We start from the raw sequence: 18,316 nt of genomic DNA on the forward strand, positions 1-18,316 counted from the left end.
AGCGCAACTAACATAGGTTAAGCGCAAGCCAAGCATTCAAAGCGCAATTGAATCCTTGTTAAGCGCAACTAAGGCTTAATGAACCTTAGTGACAGAGAACAATAGCTGATCAAAACACGTGTTTTCTACTTTGGTAACGTGTTATTTCCATCAATTGGTATCAGAGCCAGGTTAGCTATTTGCACTAATCCTTTTACAGGTTCAAAAGGATTCTCAAGTCTAGAACAATGGCCAGCTTCAACCTCGGTATTTCTCTCGCCAAGCCCCATGTCCTTGTTGAAGGCGAACTTGAGTGGTGGCTCACTATGACGAAGAATTACATCCAACAGACCGACTATCAGTGCTGGAAGATTATTGAAAAGGGTGATGAGAAGATTTCCGAGACGGATGACTCAAAATGGGAAGCAAAAGAGTACCAACTTATGGAGAAGAATGCTAAAGCGCGACAGCTCATTCTTAATGCCCTTTCAAGAAAAGATATAGACAAGGTAATGTCCCTTCCCACTGCTCAAGCTATGTGGAAAGCTATTATAAACATGCACTCAGGCAGTGATGATATGAAGGACAACCGTATCTTTGAGCTTAATCGCGAATTTTGCTCCATTCGAATGGGGGAAAATGAGCTCGTCTCTGATTATCATTCTCGGTGTCAAATCCTGTATGACAAGATGCTTTCTGCTGGAATGGAGAAGAAAGCTTGGGAGTATTCTATGGCGTTCATTCATGGAGTGAACTCAAAGTATACAAACCTCAAGCAAATTCTTCTTCAGTCCAAGGAAACCCGAGAATTGCCTATCTCTGTTCTTGCAGGTAAATTTAAAGTGCAGGAAATCAAGAACAACGAGGAAAAGCACTCAAACCAAGAAACAAGAGGGATAGCGCTCAAGCTTTCACGTGTACTCAAAAAGCTTGAAAATGATGAAGAAGGAGAAGACGACGATGATAAGGACGTCGCTATGATGACTAAGGTTGTGAAGAAATTCTTCAAGAAACAGGGTGGTTTCAATCAGCGCGATCCTACCTCCAAGCAGCGCGACCTCAAGGAGTTCACCTGTTTCAACTGAAACGATAAGGGACACCTTGCTAAAGCTTGTCCTCATCTAAAGGTGAATCCAAGCGCAAGCTCCACCGAAAAACAGCCCCCTCCTAAACAAGCTTTTGTTTCACTCTGGGGTGAATCTGATGGAGATTCGGATGATGGAGCGCAAGCTGATGTCTGCTTGATGGCTGGTAGTAGATCAGACTCAGACTCTAGCTCTGACGTTGAGGTAACGGATCTTAACTATGAAATCTTACCCAAGCGCAACCTTATCAATCTTTTAAAAGAGTTAATGGTTGATCATAAGTCACTAGCTGATGAAGCTAGGGGACTTTTGGATGAACTTAATAGTTCTAAGGAAGAAGTAGTTGAGCTTTCCAAGCGCTTACATGACAACCCCACTCTCTTGACAAAATCCTGTGAGCGTTGTCATGAAAACGAGTTGGAAAGAAACTCTAACTCAACCAAGGATGTAAAGCTCGATCAGATCATATCAAAGCTTGACATTCTTACTAAGCTAGTAGAAGCAAAGTCTGCTCCTCCAACAGGCTTTGTGAAAGCTAGACCTGGATTGGGTTATGACCCCCAGGAATCTTCCTCTAAATCCAGCTCTCCTCTATCAAGTGATTTCTCTTCTAAAATCAAATCACTTGAACAAGACCTAACTGCCTACAAGAGTGAAAACTCTCATTTGAAGGGCAGAATAAAGGTACTTGAGGATCAACCTTTAGAAACCAAACAGTGGTTTCATGGGGCAAAAGCACATCATTTGCATAAGAGACAAGCGCATACCCCAACTCAGCCCTATAAGCCAATGGCTAAATCCAAGGGCAAGCGTCAACGTTATCAACGTTCACATGTTGACAACGGTTGCGCTTCAAAGCACAGAGGTGCGCTTCATAAAGCGCGACCTCATATTGTGCTTGATCTCAATGATCCTAGCTATTATGAGCCTGTTCATAAAACAAGCGAGTCAATAGCTATGGACAATGTTCCCACGAAGCTTGCGCTTCGTAGGGAACATAGAAATTGATCTTTCTGTGCGAATGAAATGAAGAGTAGAAGATTCATGTTTAGCGATTGTTTGTAATGAGCGATCCACTACGGCTACTCTCATTTCAACATAAGGAAGAAGCACAAGACTTCTTCAGGGCAAAAGGCAAGAAAAGATCACGAGACATATCTAGTACATCATTCAAGGACTTAATATCTCGATGTACACTTTCCACGTGATTAGTTGAAGTGCAAGGGCATCAAGCTTATTCACGTATCTTTAGAAGGGCAATTGGCAGATATCTTCACTAAGGCGCTTAATCGTCAGGTATTCTTAAACTCAGGGTTCAGCTTGGCCTTATTCGACTTCATTACCTTCGAGGCAATGGCACTGTAAGTATTCCTCTATTTGACTAGAACTAGCGAGCTTAGTATCAAGGTACGAACTATGGTCGCTTGCGCTTGATAGCTTTGAGTCTTCATGCTTTTGATTGATTATTGAAATGAATTAGTATTGAACTTGTCTGACTTGTTTGGCTCGATTTGATATAATTCTAATCCATGCATGCTCTTATTTGCCAAAACATGACAATGGTGATCGTCTTCTACCCATATTACATGCCTAAGAAATGATCCATTGCATAGGTGTCCCTAACCTAACTAGATGTAACGCTTCTCTCGTCCTTTATTGAGCTCTACATTAGAGAAGTATTCATTTGGTGACATAAAGCCTCAATTACCATACTACATGTATATGCACATACGTCCACATCAACTTGAGTGATTGAATGCTCTAATGTCAGAGCTGAACTGAGAGTATTGTAGAGAGAGTGCTTACGAGTGAGCTTCTCGTGTTGAAGCGAGAGATTGTAATCACTTCTTAATCAATACAAGTGTAGTGGTGAGTTTTATCCCGAGTCAGGTAGTGACTTAGGGTTCTCACCGTTTGGAAATTCTTGTGTGTGCAAATATAGATGCGCTTTAACAACTTAAAGCGCGCTTTATTGTCTGTCTAACCTCTTCCGCACTCAAGGACTTTAGTAAATTCATTACTAATAGTTCATCATAGGTTAAGCGCAAGCCAAGCATTCAAAGCGCAATTGAATCCTTGTTAAGCGCAACTAACATAGGTTAAGCGCAAGCCAAGCATTCAAAGCGCAATTGAATCCTTGTTAAGCGCAACTAAGGCTTAATGAACCTTAGTGACAGAGAACAATAGCTGATCAAAACACGTGTTTTCTACTTTGGTAACGTGTTATTTCCTACAAGGGGGGTAGTTGCGGTTCATACAGGGGTTCGTGTAACCTTAGAGGGGGAGGTTGTAACTCATAGATATGCTTGTATTAGCTGCATCGTGGACGAGGTGGCTCGGAGTGACCCAATTGCCTTGCGACACGTTCGTGACCTAGAAGTCGCGAGGTCGGAAGTGGTTGCGGCTAGAGTCTAGCGTTATCGACCCCCTTTCATGCAGAAGCCTCGCCTCGTTTTCTAACTAAAGCCTCCTTCCTTCATCCTTCTCTCTAATGCCTTTCTTCGTCCTCCTAACAACGTCTATCACATTCCTCTTGACGACGTCTATCGTCTTCTTCTTGTCGGTTCATCTTTTCCTTCCAGACAATGAATTCATTGAATCCAGCGACTTGTTCAAGAGTTCTACAGATTTGGCTCCTATCTGGCTTGTTTTTTGACTCGGTCTTCTCCTGAGTATGAGACTCGCGACGTCTGTTCGCTGTGTTGTTTACACTCTTCATCCCTCAAACCCATGGGCAACCTAACCTTGTGAGAAAGAAACCACGGTCGGTGCCAGTGTTGAAACCCATATTCTTCGCAATGTAACACTAGTCGCGAGAGGCTGAAGATCAAGCTTTGCTCTCCTTTGCTCGGATAGGGAATTCGTCAAGTTAGGGGCTCCAGGAGTTCAGATGGTTCGAACGAGCCTTGTGGAAGCTTCCTCGCAAATATACCTGCACGGCCAAGCCCAAAGGAGTTCTTTCTATGGATTTGGCTCTCCGGTGCTCAAGTCATACGATATCCAACCGAGGGGTAAAATCGTGTTTGAGAGTATAAGGTGTGAAGAAAGCTATTTCCTCAAGAGAGGGAAAGGGACTCGCGGACCTTGAATTATCTCAAAAAGGACTAATTCTTTTGACAAATTCATAGCAAAATGATAGCATTTCAGAGCTACAAAGGGAATGTGAATAGTCATCTCTATGTACTTCAATTTATGTTTGCTATTTATAGAGAATAAAATGGTCCCCCTACCTTTCCATTTTTATCCAATCACATCACATCAATGATATTCTTTTACCTTTTCTTCCCCTTTCTTATGGATTTTTGGTTCATGGGCCTTTTCCCTTGCCCCAATAGCAAGTCCCAACAGTACCTTCCTCTACAATACTTGTTGTTGTTTCCATACGGTGAGGACGGATTTAGGATAGATATTGAACTCAGTGATACGAGCAACACCTCTTCCAGAAAGATAATTAAGTTCACTATGAGAGAAATGTTTGCATTTAGGATCCAAGAAAGACCAGTGAAGAGTCTTTGATTATGTCATGTATGAAGTTACTCCAACAATTTTTTATTGATGCTTTTACAATGATAAACGCAACTAGACTAAATTATCTTCGGAATGGGTGATAATGGTTAATCTAGGAATATTAAGTGATAATGGTTAGTATAATTTTATTATTACTTCATACTTCACTTACAATGTTTTCTATTGGAAATAACAATCTTTATATATCTATCGATCATAATATGTAGAACATTTATCATTATCTTATCAAACATGTTTGATATTTATGTTATGTTCTATCATTTATCCACTTTTGAAAGCCGCAATTTTGTTATTCATATTTTCTTAGTATTTAGCAAATAACAATGTAAATTACATATGGACACTTTTGAATATCTTTCAAGATGGTTTTAGAACACTCACTTGAAATTTTTGTATAACCAACTCTGAATTTACTATATATGTTTTATTCTTTACGTATAATATTGAAACATTATAATAATTATGTTTTAAAATAATCATTCGCATGTGAATTAGTAACATTAATACTGTTAAATAATTGCATACATCCAATAATATATATCTTATCTTAATATATATATATTAAAGCAAAACTATTTCAAATCTTCTCAAGAGTTTAGACTCCACCATTACTTATGTGTCAATCTCCTATTTGCCACACTTTTCTCTGTCCTCTTTATTAATATTTTAGTTTTTCTTTTTTCATCATTTATATATATTAAAGCTACAATTGGATATATTATTTATATACTTATCAAATCTTATTCTTAACCAATTTTCTATTTAAGAATATATATTATTCCCAGAATCTCTTATTCTAGTGATATTTATTTATAAGATCAAAAAAATCCAATACAAGCTATATATTAAAGCTTATCAATTTTCTTCTAAATTTTAGCCAATTATTTATTAGGTATAATTTTAATTTAGATTATTTTTACATTAATAACTATATCAAATATATATTTTAACATATAATGATTAAATATTCATATTAATAGAAAAAATGATGTTCGGTTTTTAAGTCGTCTATCTATAAGAGGAGATCATATGAAAAATGTAACCGGTTCTTTCGTTTCCCCAGGTAACTGGCCATCTGCCGGGAGTTTCGGATTTAATACCGATATTTTAGCAACAAATCTAATAAATCTTAGTGTAGTGATTGGTGTATTGCTCTTTTTTGGAAAGGGAGTGTGTGCGAGTTGTTTATTTCAAGAATAGACTGGATTCAACCAGTTGCGCCCCTTTGCGGTATAACTAGTAAAGAAAGATGCATGATCTCACGAATTACTTCTGAATAAATTAAATTATTTATTAGGTGTAATATTCTTATTGGATATATTTTTGTGAGACCTTTTTTAAAACACTTTCATTAAAATAAAAGATTTTATATTAATACACTCTTTTCATATTAGACATTGTCAAAATGATTTATATACTATATATTAAAACAAAATTATTTAAAGTCTCCTCAAGAGTTTTGGTTCTACAGTTGGTTATGTGTTCCTCCCCTATTTGGCATACTATTATCTATCATTTTTATTAATTTTTAAATTTTTACTTTTTCCATCACCTATATATTAAAGCTACAATTGTATATAATATTATATATCAATCAAGTCTTATCAAATCTTATTCTTTACGGATTTTCTATTTAAGAACATATACTATTCCTAGAATCTCTTATCATAATATTTATTAAAGCAAAACTATTTCAAGCATTCTCAAGAGTTTCGGTCTCACCGTTGTTTATGTGTTCATCCCCTATTTGCCACACTATTCTCTCTCCTCTTTATTAATATTTTAATTTTTTGTTGGCACTTACACATGTATTAAAGCTACAATTAAATATACCATTTTTTACTAATCAAATCTTATAAAATCGTATTCTTAAATAATTTTCTATTTCAGAACATATATTGTTCCTATAATATCTTATTATAGTGATGTTTATTTTTTAGATAAAAAATCAAATAAAAGCAATATAACCTATATATTAATGTTTATGAATTTTATCCTTAACTTTGGCCAATTATTTATGAGGTATAATTTTCTATTGGAACTATTATTATTTCTCACATATTGGTCTTACTATTCTCTCATTTATTTTTTAATTTCGTAAATAAACTCCCACATTTGTAGGAACAAAGTGCTAACATAATTTTATTGTAATTTGTTTAATTATTAAATTTAAATAATTCTTCTAAAAAATAAATTAATAATTAAAATATTAAAAAATCCTTTTTATAAATTTAGATTATTTTCAAATTATTAATTATATCATAAATATATAGACATATATTTAACATATAATAAATATTTTTATAAATTTTATTTCTTCTCTAAGAATCAAACTTGTCATAATTTATATTTTATGTTATATAAAAAGTGTATCCAATTTTTTTGACACTTTTTTTAAAAATACTTTCGGAAAACAAAATATTTAATATTAACATACACTTTTCAGATTAGACATTGTCAAAATGATTTATATACTATATATTAAAGCAAAACTATTTGAAGTCTTCTCAAGAATTTTGTTCTCACCATTGCTTACGTGTTCATCTCCTATTTAACACACTATTCTCTCTCTTTTTTTTTAATTTTTTTAATTTTTTCTTTTTCCATCACCTATATATTAAAGCTATAATTAGATATATTATTTTTTTATTAATCAAATCTTATTCTTAACTTATTTTCTATCTAAGAACATATATTATTCCTAGAATCTCTTATTAGAGTGATATTTATAAATAAACTCCCATATTGGCAGGAATAAATTCCTTAGATAATTTTATTTTAATATGTTGAATTATTAAATTGAAATAATTCTTCTAAAAAATAACTTAATAATTAAGCTGTTACAAAATCCTTTTATAAATTTAAATTATTTTTAAATTAGTAACAATATTATGCATAAATAGACATGTATTTTAACATATAACGAATATTACTATAAACTACATTTCTTCTCTAAGAATCAACCTGCCATAATTTATTTATATTATATAAAAAATGAATTCAATTTTTGTGGATTCTTTTAAAAAAATTCAGAAAAATAAAATATTTTATATTAATATGATCTTTTCATATATTGATTATCATTATTATTATTATTATTATTATTGAAGCAAAACTATTTCAAGCCTTCTCAAGAGTTTAGACCCCACCTTTGCTTATATGTCAATCTCCTATTTGCCACACTATTTTTCTCCTCTTGATTAATATTTAGTTTTTTCTTTTTTATCATTTATATATATTAAAGCTATAATTGGATATATTATTTATATGCTAATTAATCTTATCAAATCTTATTCTTAACTGATATATTATTTACGAACCTTTATTATTCCTAGAATATCTTATTATAGTGATATTTATTTATGAGATTAATAAAATCCAATAAAACCAATACAATCTAAATATTAAAACCAATACAATCTATGATAAACTCTCTTATAGAAAATATCTTAATCTTAATATCTATTAAAGCAAAACTATTTCAAGTTTTCTCAAGAGTTTAGATTCCACAGTTGCTTATGTGTCAATCTCCTATTTGTCACACTATTCTCTCTCCACTTTATTAATATTTTAATTATTTCTTTTTCCATCACCTATATATATATTAAAGCTACAATTGGATATATTATTTTTTATAATAAAATCTTATCAAATCTAATTCTTAACCGATTTTCTTTTAAGATTATATATCATTCGTAGAATATCTTATTAAAGTGATATTTATTTATAAGATCGACAAAATATAATAAAACAAATACAACCTATATATTAAAGTTTATCATTTTTCTCCTTAAATTTAGTCAATTATATATTAGGTGTCATTTTCTTATTGAATCTATTATTATCTCTCCTACTCTTCTCTAATGAATATTATTATAAACTATATTTCTTCTCTAAGAATCAAACCCGTCATAATTTATATTTTATATTATATAAAAAATAAATCCAATTTTTGTGAAAACTTTTTTAAAAAACTTTCAGTAAAATAAAATATTTCATATTAATAGACTCTTTTCATATTAAACATTGTCAAAATGATAAGTATTAAGTTTGTAAATAAATTTACATATAAAGTTTACGTATAAAATTTACAAAAAAGTTTAAAAGTTTGATCTATAAAGAAAATAATATGATTTTTGATTCCGATTTAACATTATAGAAGTTAGATTTAGTTTGTTTCATAGAAGTTAAATTTGGAGTAGTTCATTTTTATTTACTATTTAGATATAGTAGTACTATTCATCATGTGTCAATATTTTATCTAACTCCTTAATTTAGCCAATTATATATTAGGTGTGATTTTCTTATTGAATCTATTATTATCCCTCCTACTCTTCTCTAATGAATATTACTATAAACTATATTTCTTCTCTAAGAATCAAACCTGTCATAATTTATGTTTTATACTATATAAAAAATAAATTCAATTTTGTTAAAACTTTTTTAAAAAACTTTCAGCAAAATAAAATATTTTATATTAATAGACTCTTTTCATATTAAACATTATCAAAATGATAAATATTAACTATGTAAATAAATTTACATATAAAGTTTATGTATAAAATTTACAAAAAAGTTAAAAAGTTTGATCTATAAAGAAAATAATTTGATTTTTTATTCCGATTTAATATTATAGAAGTTAGATTTAGTTTGTTTTATAGAAGTTAAATTTGGAGTCATTCATTTTTATCTAATATATAGATTATAGTAGTACTATTCATCATGTGTCACTATTTTATCTAATAACTATTCATCCATATCATCAAATCTTACCACTTAATCAAATCCCACATCTATAATCTCTATTATAGAAAATATTATTTTATAATACTTATATTAAAATATTCTCGTGCATGGCACGGGGTATATGCTAGTTAAACATTATCAAAATAATAAATATTAACTAAGTAAATAAGATTTACGTATAAAGTTTACAAAAAAAGTTTTAAAAGTTTGATCTATGAAGAAAATAATTTAATTTTTTATTCCGATTTAATATTATAGAAGTTAGATTTAGTTTGTTTCATAGAAGTTAAATTTGCAATAGTTCATTTTTATCTATCATTTAGATTATAGTAGTATTATTCAACATGTATCACTGTTTTATCTAATAACTATTCATCATCTCATCAAATCTCACAACTTAATCAAATCTCACATCTGTAATAAACTCTCTTATAGAAAATAGAAGAAATTGGGCTCATTGCCCAGTTTCTTACTTAATTCTTACTACTTACCCTCACTTTCAACAATTTACATTTTTATACCCCCTATAAAAACCTCCTTCCCCCTCACATTCCCCTCCAGCCTCCTACGTTCATACACACCTCTGCCCCTCTTCCAATTCGTTCCACAGATTTTCACCAGTTCCGTCCGGAATCCACTGTCCTCGTTCGCAAACCGTTCGTCCTCCCTTCCGTCCACTGTTCGTCCGGTGTTCGTCCTCCCTTCCTTCCGCTGTTCGTCCTCTGCCCCTCTACCGTCCGATGTTCGTCCTCCCTCCGTGTAATGCTTCGCCGGAATCCAATGTCCTCGTTCGCCGGTTTTGTTCTACTCCTCCATTTAGGTCTCGCCGATTCTTCCCGCTATTCGTCCCACTGATTTTTGTCGGAATCGTCTCACTGATTTTCGTCAGAATCGTCTCCCACTCATTCGCTGATTTCGAGTACGCGCTCGTCCGCCGGTACCAAATCCCCTGCCATCAATTTTGTGACTCTTATTTCTCTTTTATATATGTTCTACTCGGTTTTGTTAGGGTTTGCTTAATTTCAGGGTTTGATTTTAGGTTTACGTTTTTATGTCTATGTTGATGACAATGATTTTTCAGTCCGAGTGCTTGCAATTAGTTTGATATTTTGCATGTGGTTTATTGATTAGATTTTGCCCCGAAATCCGTTCGAGTTTAATGCTGACAATATATTGTCATCACTGCACAATATTGTCAACACTGATTAATTTTGTCATCAATGATCAATATTGTCATCATTTGAACAATTTTGCATCACTGATCAATATTGTCAACACTGATTAATATTGTCAACACTGATTAATATTGTCAACACTAATCAATATTGTCATTACTGATTATTATTGTTAACACTGATTCTAATCAATATTGTCAGCACTGATCATTATTGTCATCAATGACAATATTGTCAGCACTGATAATTGTTGTCAGCACTGATCATTATTGTCATCAATGACAACATTGTCAGCACTGATCAATATTGTCAGCACTGATCAATTTTATCATCAATGATTAATGTTGTCATCATTTGAACAATTTTGTCATCACTGAACAATATTTTTTGTGTGTGCTATTTTGTTGATTATTGAAATTACTTATTGTCATCACTGACAATACAATCATTACATTATTGTCCTCAATGAAATTACTTATTGTCATCACTAATGACATTGAATTAGTAGCTGACAATTTTTTATCTGTGTTGTTACAGCTTCATATGGCTCGACTACGAACCGAATACTTTGTTCCTGTAGAAGAGCGATACAATGCGAAAATCAACCATTACTGCAGATTTGATCTTTTTGATATTCTTGCGGACGTATTCACGATAGCTAATATGCAAGAACTTTTCTCCAGTTCCCTAGGTCCAATCTTTAAACTAGGAGACTCTGTTAATTCTGTGCGCCAGTTGATCCATTTTATTCTGATGCATGAAATAAAGACGGAGAAGAAGAATGAAATGTGGTTTAACGTAAATGGCAAGATCGCTCGTTTCTCTCTTGTAGAATTCGCTGCCATAACTGGCTTAAGCTGTGGACAGATTCCAGCTGAAAAAACTCCGGAGGTTGATTCCAGATCTGAGATAGGAATCACAACCTTGTCATACGATCTGTTAGTTGATCTACTAAAAAAAGAAACAGACATGAAAATCAAGCTTAGATGGGTGCAAATTTTGCTTATCGACGGGGTGTTGTTATCGAGGAGAAACGCGAATGAGGTCAATCGTTCTGTCTATGCCATTTCATCTAACATGGAATTGTTTGAAAATTATCCGTGGGGTTGGTTATGCTACGAAGAAACTGTTTCTCACCTCATGCAACTCAATAGGTCATCCCATAGCTGTAGGAGTGAGAGGTTTGGGTATAGTTTGTATGGCTACCCACTAGCATTTCAAGTAAGTCATCATCAATTTTTATATTATGTGTATATTCATCATCTTATTTTGTGATTATAATATTTCTAACAATAATACCTTTTTGTAGATTTGGATATTTGAAACTTTCCCATCTCTTGCTACTGCTTCGTTTGCTCAGTCGTCGCCTACTAGATCTTTACCATTGATCCTTCGTTACAAGTCAATCGGTAGGAAGAACAAGGCTTTATCTGGGAAAACGATTCTCGGCCTTACGGAAAAGAAAGACTTTGTATGATCTCACCTCTCATACTCTATGATAAATTATACTATAAAAATGACCTATTCGGTGATTGTTGTTTTTCTTGTGTTCAGATTGTTGTCTCCCGCCTTCTTGCTGATTTTGGTGAACTAGTTAGAGTAGCATTTATTGAAGACTCTCGAGATCCTACGTTGGATGCGTTGTTTGAAAGATTATGTGGTCAAGAAAAGTTTGTAACAAATGTCATCGAAAAGTTGTTGAGGATCTAGCTGGTAAGGCTAATAAGACTAATAGCTTGGATGATGATTTTGAAGTTTCAACAAGGATAACCTACACTTCAAAAATAGGTAAAAGGAAGTCTCCGGGACTCCAAAGGTATTGATCACAAGAAGAAAAAGAGGCTAAATAATGCCGATTCTGCTGTGAAGTTACCTTCTCGAAAGGAAAATGACGATCCAGTGTTGAAGGATACAGGTATTACCATGTTGACAATATACACTGTTGACAATATTATTTTGTTGACAATATTTTTAAGTTGACAATATTAATTCAGTTGACAATATTATTCTGTTGACAATATACACTGTTGACAATATTAGTGCTGACAATATTACTCTGTTGTATTATTTTTCAGTTGACAATATTAATTCGGTTGACAATATTAGTGCTGACAATATTACTATGTTGTCTTATTTTTCAGTTGACAATATCAGTGTTGACGAAAAGGAAAAGATGGTGGAGAATGTCAATTCAGTTGTGAAGGTACTTTCTCCGAGGGCGAAGGATACAAGTATTACCCTGTTGACAATATTACCTTGTTGACATATTACCATGTTGACAATATATACCAGTGATAACATTACTCTGTTGACAATATACACTGGTGACAGTATTATTCGTTGACAATATTATTAGTGTTGACAATATTACTCTTTTGTATTATTTTCAGTTGACAATATTAGTATTGACAAAAAGGAAAAGAGGGTGGAGAATATCAATTCAGCTGTGAAGGTATCTTCTCCGAGGGCAAATGACGATCCATTGTCGAAGGATCCAGGTATTAGGGGAATGCCAATATTACTATGCTGACAATATTACTGTGCTGACAATATACACTAGTGGCAATATTATTTTGTTGACAATATTGTTTCAGCTTAAAACATTACACTGTTGACAACATTACTCTATTAACAATATATTTGTTGTAATAGGTACAAAACCTGCCAAGCGCCTAAAGCTCAAGCTCCCCTGACCAAGTACTTCTAAGGATAAACAGCCTGAAGTTCCTCAAGTAGTATCTACTTGCTCTCAAATCATGCGTAAAATTAAACAGCCTGAAAATAAGAATAAACACCCAGCAGTTGATCCTAATTTGCCGAAGGATGTGGTCCCAGAATGGGCGAAGATGCTGGTACAAAAAATCGATGCTCAGAACAGAACTCTGGCAGATTTGAGTGGTCGGCTTGGTATAGTTTTTGAGGAAATAAAGATCATTAAGTCTATGTTAAGTGGAAAAAAGTTTGAGGTTGCGCCATCCAAAGCTACGAAAGAGGTTTGTGAAGAAAAGGTTGTTGATACTGAACCGGTAGAACAAGAGGTTGTTGAGGTTGAGAAAGAACAAGAGGTTGCCCCACCGGAAGGCCCGAAAGCTGTTGAACAAAAGAAGGTGGCTGAGGTAGTAATAGCCTTAAAAAGTCAGGATAAAGAGATTGATTTCCCAGGTATATACTGGTTCGATGATCTTGATCCTGAAGATCCCAATAATTTGTTTCTTATTCGTGAAAAATGTGATGCTGACCTTGTTGATGTTATTAAAGGTATCAAAGCTCTGTGTTCACAATGTCCTGACCACGATCATCTATTTGATTCATTGCTTACACCGGATGATTACATTTACTTGACTGAATGTGAAAAACAAAACAAGACTATTGAGAAAGATTCTGAGGGACATGATGAAGATTCTGAGAAGACATTTTCTCAAGATTTATCTGAGGGGAAACAAGGTGGTAATAATGTTGTTGACGAGGGTGGTGTTGGCGAGGATGGTGTGGTTGACAAAATTGATAAAGTTGTCAAATATGTGGTTGACAAAACTGATTTTGTTGGCAAGGTTAGAGCTGATGTTGTCATCAATAGTGAAGAGAATAATGAGGGGGATGCTAGGCTTAGGAGGTCTTCTAGGTTTATTAAGGGTGGTCGAGCCACTACCGATCCATTCACTCAAGAAAAGAATAGGAAGAAGAAGCTCCCAAATAAACCTCGTTTCTCTTTTTATAATGATGATGTCCAGAGTACTTTCTACAGGTGGTTTAATGAAACGTAAGTCAATATTTTATTATTTGATTTGGTTTTATTATATCTTTGGACATTCTATAAAATTATATATTTTTTCAATGATGTAGGTGTGAAGAAACAACTAGGGGGAGTGAGGTTCCGTTGAATAAGGAGTTTTTCAAAGATATGTTGAGAGTTGGTAAATGGCTATCGCATGATGTAAGTATTTTGAATTTTATTTTCAATGTGCCCCCCACGTGCTGACAATAACTATATTGCTGACAATAACTATAAATTGCTGACAATAACTATAAATTGTTGCCAATAACTACATTGATGACAATGTTTCATTGTTGTTGACAATAACTACTTCGTTGACAATATTCTTTGTTGGTGACAATATTTTCTTTCTGGTTGACAATAACTGTATTGTTGACGATAACCATGTTTGGTGATGAACTAGGATGGTGACAATATTTGGTTGCTGCTGAACAATAAGTATATTGCTGAAAATATTTTCCTTGTTGCTGACAATATTTTCCTTGTTGGTGACATTATTTTCCTTGCTGCTGACAAGAACTACATTGGTGACAATATTTCATTTTTGCTGACAATAACTACACCGGTGACAATATTCTTTGTTGGGGACAATATTTTCTTTCTGGTTGACAATAACTGTATTGTTGACGATAACAATGTTTGGTGATGACCTAGAATGGTGACAATATTTGTTTATTGCTGACAATAACTATATCGCTGAAAATATTTTCCTTGTTGCTGACAATATTATCCTTGTTGGTGACATTATTTTCCTTGCTGCTAACAATGACTATATATTGGTGACAATAATATTCTTTGTGGTTGACAATAACTGTATTGCTGACAATATTTGTTGTTGTTGATGACAGCATTTGGGTGAAGCTCTCTTTTATTTTCGGAAGAGAATCCATTTCGAGCCCCTTGCTTTCAAGAATATTGTCATCCTTGACTGGGTGTGGTTCCAATGGTTTCATACTGAATCAATCGATAAGTACAAGTATGGAATTGTACCTATTCGAGAAGAATTTTTCAAATATTTGGATGAATCTCGCCCTAGAAGTTTTGGTAAATCATGGTTCTATAACGTCACAACTGTATACACCCCATACTTCTGTAAGGAGAAGCAGCATTATGTTGGGCTCGAAATCAACTTGGTTGAATCGTCCATTCGGGTAATGGATTGCCTAGTTGGTTTACATACCGATGAAGAAATAGAAAATATTTTGGAACCACTTGCAAGTTTTTACCCATTTTGTTGAAGAGGACCCAACAGTTTGATCATATTGGGAGTTTCAACGAGTCGTTCACGGTGTTTAAGGACACGAATCTCCCTCAAGACAAAACAGGGTAATTACTTATTATTTTCATTCGTTCTTTTTGTGTTTGGATTATATTATACTTATGCATTATTGTTTCTTTTGTCAGCGGCAATTGTGGAGTATTTTCTATCAAGTATATCGAACATGCTGCATTTGGGACAAGTTTGGATGATTTGGACGAGCTTCATATGAAAGCACATAGAGAGAAAATGGCTATAGAGTTGTTCAATCAAGATTGGAAGTTTAGTAGTTTACCACACAAATAGTTGTATGTTGCTTTTTGGAATTCTAGCAGATTTGTGTACTATATTTTTGCTTTTGATGACAGTAACATGTATTATCTTTGACAATATATCTTGATGACAATATTATCTTTTTGGTGACAATACATATCCTTGCTGACAATAACATATCCTTGCTGACAATAAGATATCCTTGCTGACAATAACATATCCTTGCTGACAATAACATATAAGTGAAGAAAATAACGCCTTTATGATTCCAAAATAACATGAGTGATGACATAACATATCCTTGTTGACAATAACATTTATATGTTGTCAATAAGATATAAGTGAAGACAATAACGCATTTATGATTCCAAAATAGAATGAGTGATGACGATAACATATCCTTGTTGACATAACATATCCTTGCTGACAATAGCATCTTGCTAACAATAACATTTATATCCTAACAATAAGATATAAGTGAAGACAATAACGCCTTTATGATTCCAAAATAACATGAGTGATGACATAACATATCCTTGCTGACAATAACATATCCTTGCTGACAATAAGATATAAGTGAAGACAATAACGCCTTTATAATTCCAAAATAACATGAGTGATGACGATAAAGATATGCTGACAATAAGATATAAGTGAAGACAATAACATCTCAATGACAACAATATGATATTTATGCTGACAATAACGTTTCATTACTTAAAAAATGATTCCAAACAATCTAATCTACTTGCATTGTAATGTTCCTACTACTTGAGGCATTATAACTACATGTTTTCCTATTGTGTCCAGTATTTCCACATTTTCCACACTTCAATGGTTTTCTCGTTTTCTTGATGATAGGTCTCCTAAACTCTCCTTCAGAAAGTATTCTTCGTTTTCTTGGCCTTCCACCTTGTTTCCTCACATGTGGAGGGTTACACTCTATGCTTAAGATGTCCTTGGGGACAATCCATTGCGATTTCATAGGCACGGGATATATTGTTTCCTCGTATGACTTTTCCCAAGTGGTATAGTGATAATAGCTACTGATAAAATCAGTTATGTTACCCTTCACCTTCTGAATGGCAGCCATTGAATGCACACATGGGATGTGATCCAAATCAAATACCTTACAACTGCATGTCTTGTTTAAGAGATCCACCATGCCGGTAAATTGTCCTCCAACAATCTCAAATTGGTCATACTTCTGCGACTCCTTGTACCTCTCTTCCACCATACTCCTTACATGTGGTGGCAATTGATTCTTGCACCTCTCAATAAGTTTTCTACGTTTATAGAACCAACTTGATAACAATTCTCTTATGTACTCTAGTAGTGCCACAAGTTGGTACGCTCTTGCTTCCTTTAACACTGCGTTTATACTTTCTGAATTGTTGGTTGTCATAATGTTGTATCGATCACCTGTAATTAAAAGGCAATGTCCACAATGTCATCACATTGAAGACAATAATTATTTTGAAGACAATAATTATTCTGATGACAATAATTATTCTGATGACAATAATTATTCTGATGACAATAATTATTCTGATGACATTATCCCCGATGACAATAATTTTTTCTCAGCAAGAGTGTTACCTTTATAGTGTGACCTTGCCCACTTCTCCAAATTTGCTCGTAGTAAGTAATCTCCCATTTGTGAGTCTATGTCACAAATCCTTTGAAAGTACTCCCCAAACTCTTTCTTTGTATAGCTTTCGGATGTTTTTGTAAATAAGTGTAGTGTACCTTTTTTCTTGAACAATGTTTTCAAATTTTCCTTAAGATGCCTTGTGCATACCACATGTTTGGCTGTATTGTATACTCTCTCAATACCCTTCGCAATGCTCTTGTGTCGATCTGAGACAAACACTAAGGATTGTGTACTTGGTATAACATTATGTAATTGTTCAACAAACCATGTCCAAGAATCATCATTCTCCGAATCTACAATAGCAAACACCAATGGGTAGATTTGATTGTTAGCATCTTGTGTCGTGGATATCATAAGATTACCCTCGTATTTCCCATGTAAATGAGTACCATCCACCATAATCACCTATACAAAATAAAGTGTGTCATCAAAATTTGTGAATTCAAATTAATTATGAAATTAAGTTGAAAAATGACCTTTCTCATGTAATTAAAACCTCTAACACAAGCCCCAATTGCAATGAATACATACTTGAATCGGCTTTCATCTCCAATGATATAGTTCGCATAAGTCCCTGGGTTTACTTCTTTAAGAACAAAGCAATATGATGGAAATAGTCTATAGTTCGATTCCGGTGTGCCTCTTATCAAGTTTTGGGCCCATTCCCTTGCTTTCCAATAGCTAACATCTTGAGAGTACTCATTCCTCATGTCATTTTGAATTGATTTGGGATTCGGTCCATGTTTGACGCCAGATAAGTACCTGCATGTTGACAATATTAGTGCAGTTTTTTTTGTCATCATTGGTGTTGACAATATTATATAAGATACAATATTGTCATCA

This window comes from Phyllobates terribilis, unplaced genomic scaffold (genome assembly GCF_046119375.1).
Source record: "Phyllobates terribilis strain yellow unplaced genomic scaffold, ASM4611937v1 Scaffold_7595__1_contigs__length_36623, whole genome shotgun sequence".
Lineage (NCBI taxonomy): Eukaryota > Metazoa > Chordata > Amphibia > Anura > Dendrobatidae > Phyllobates > Phyllobates terribilis.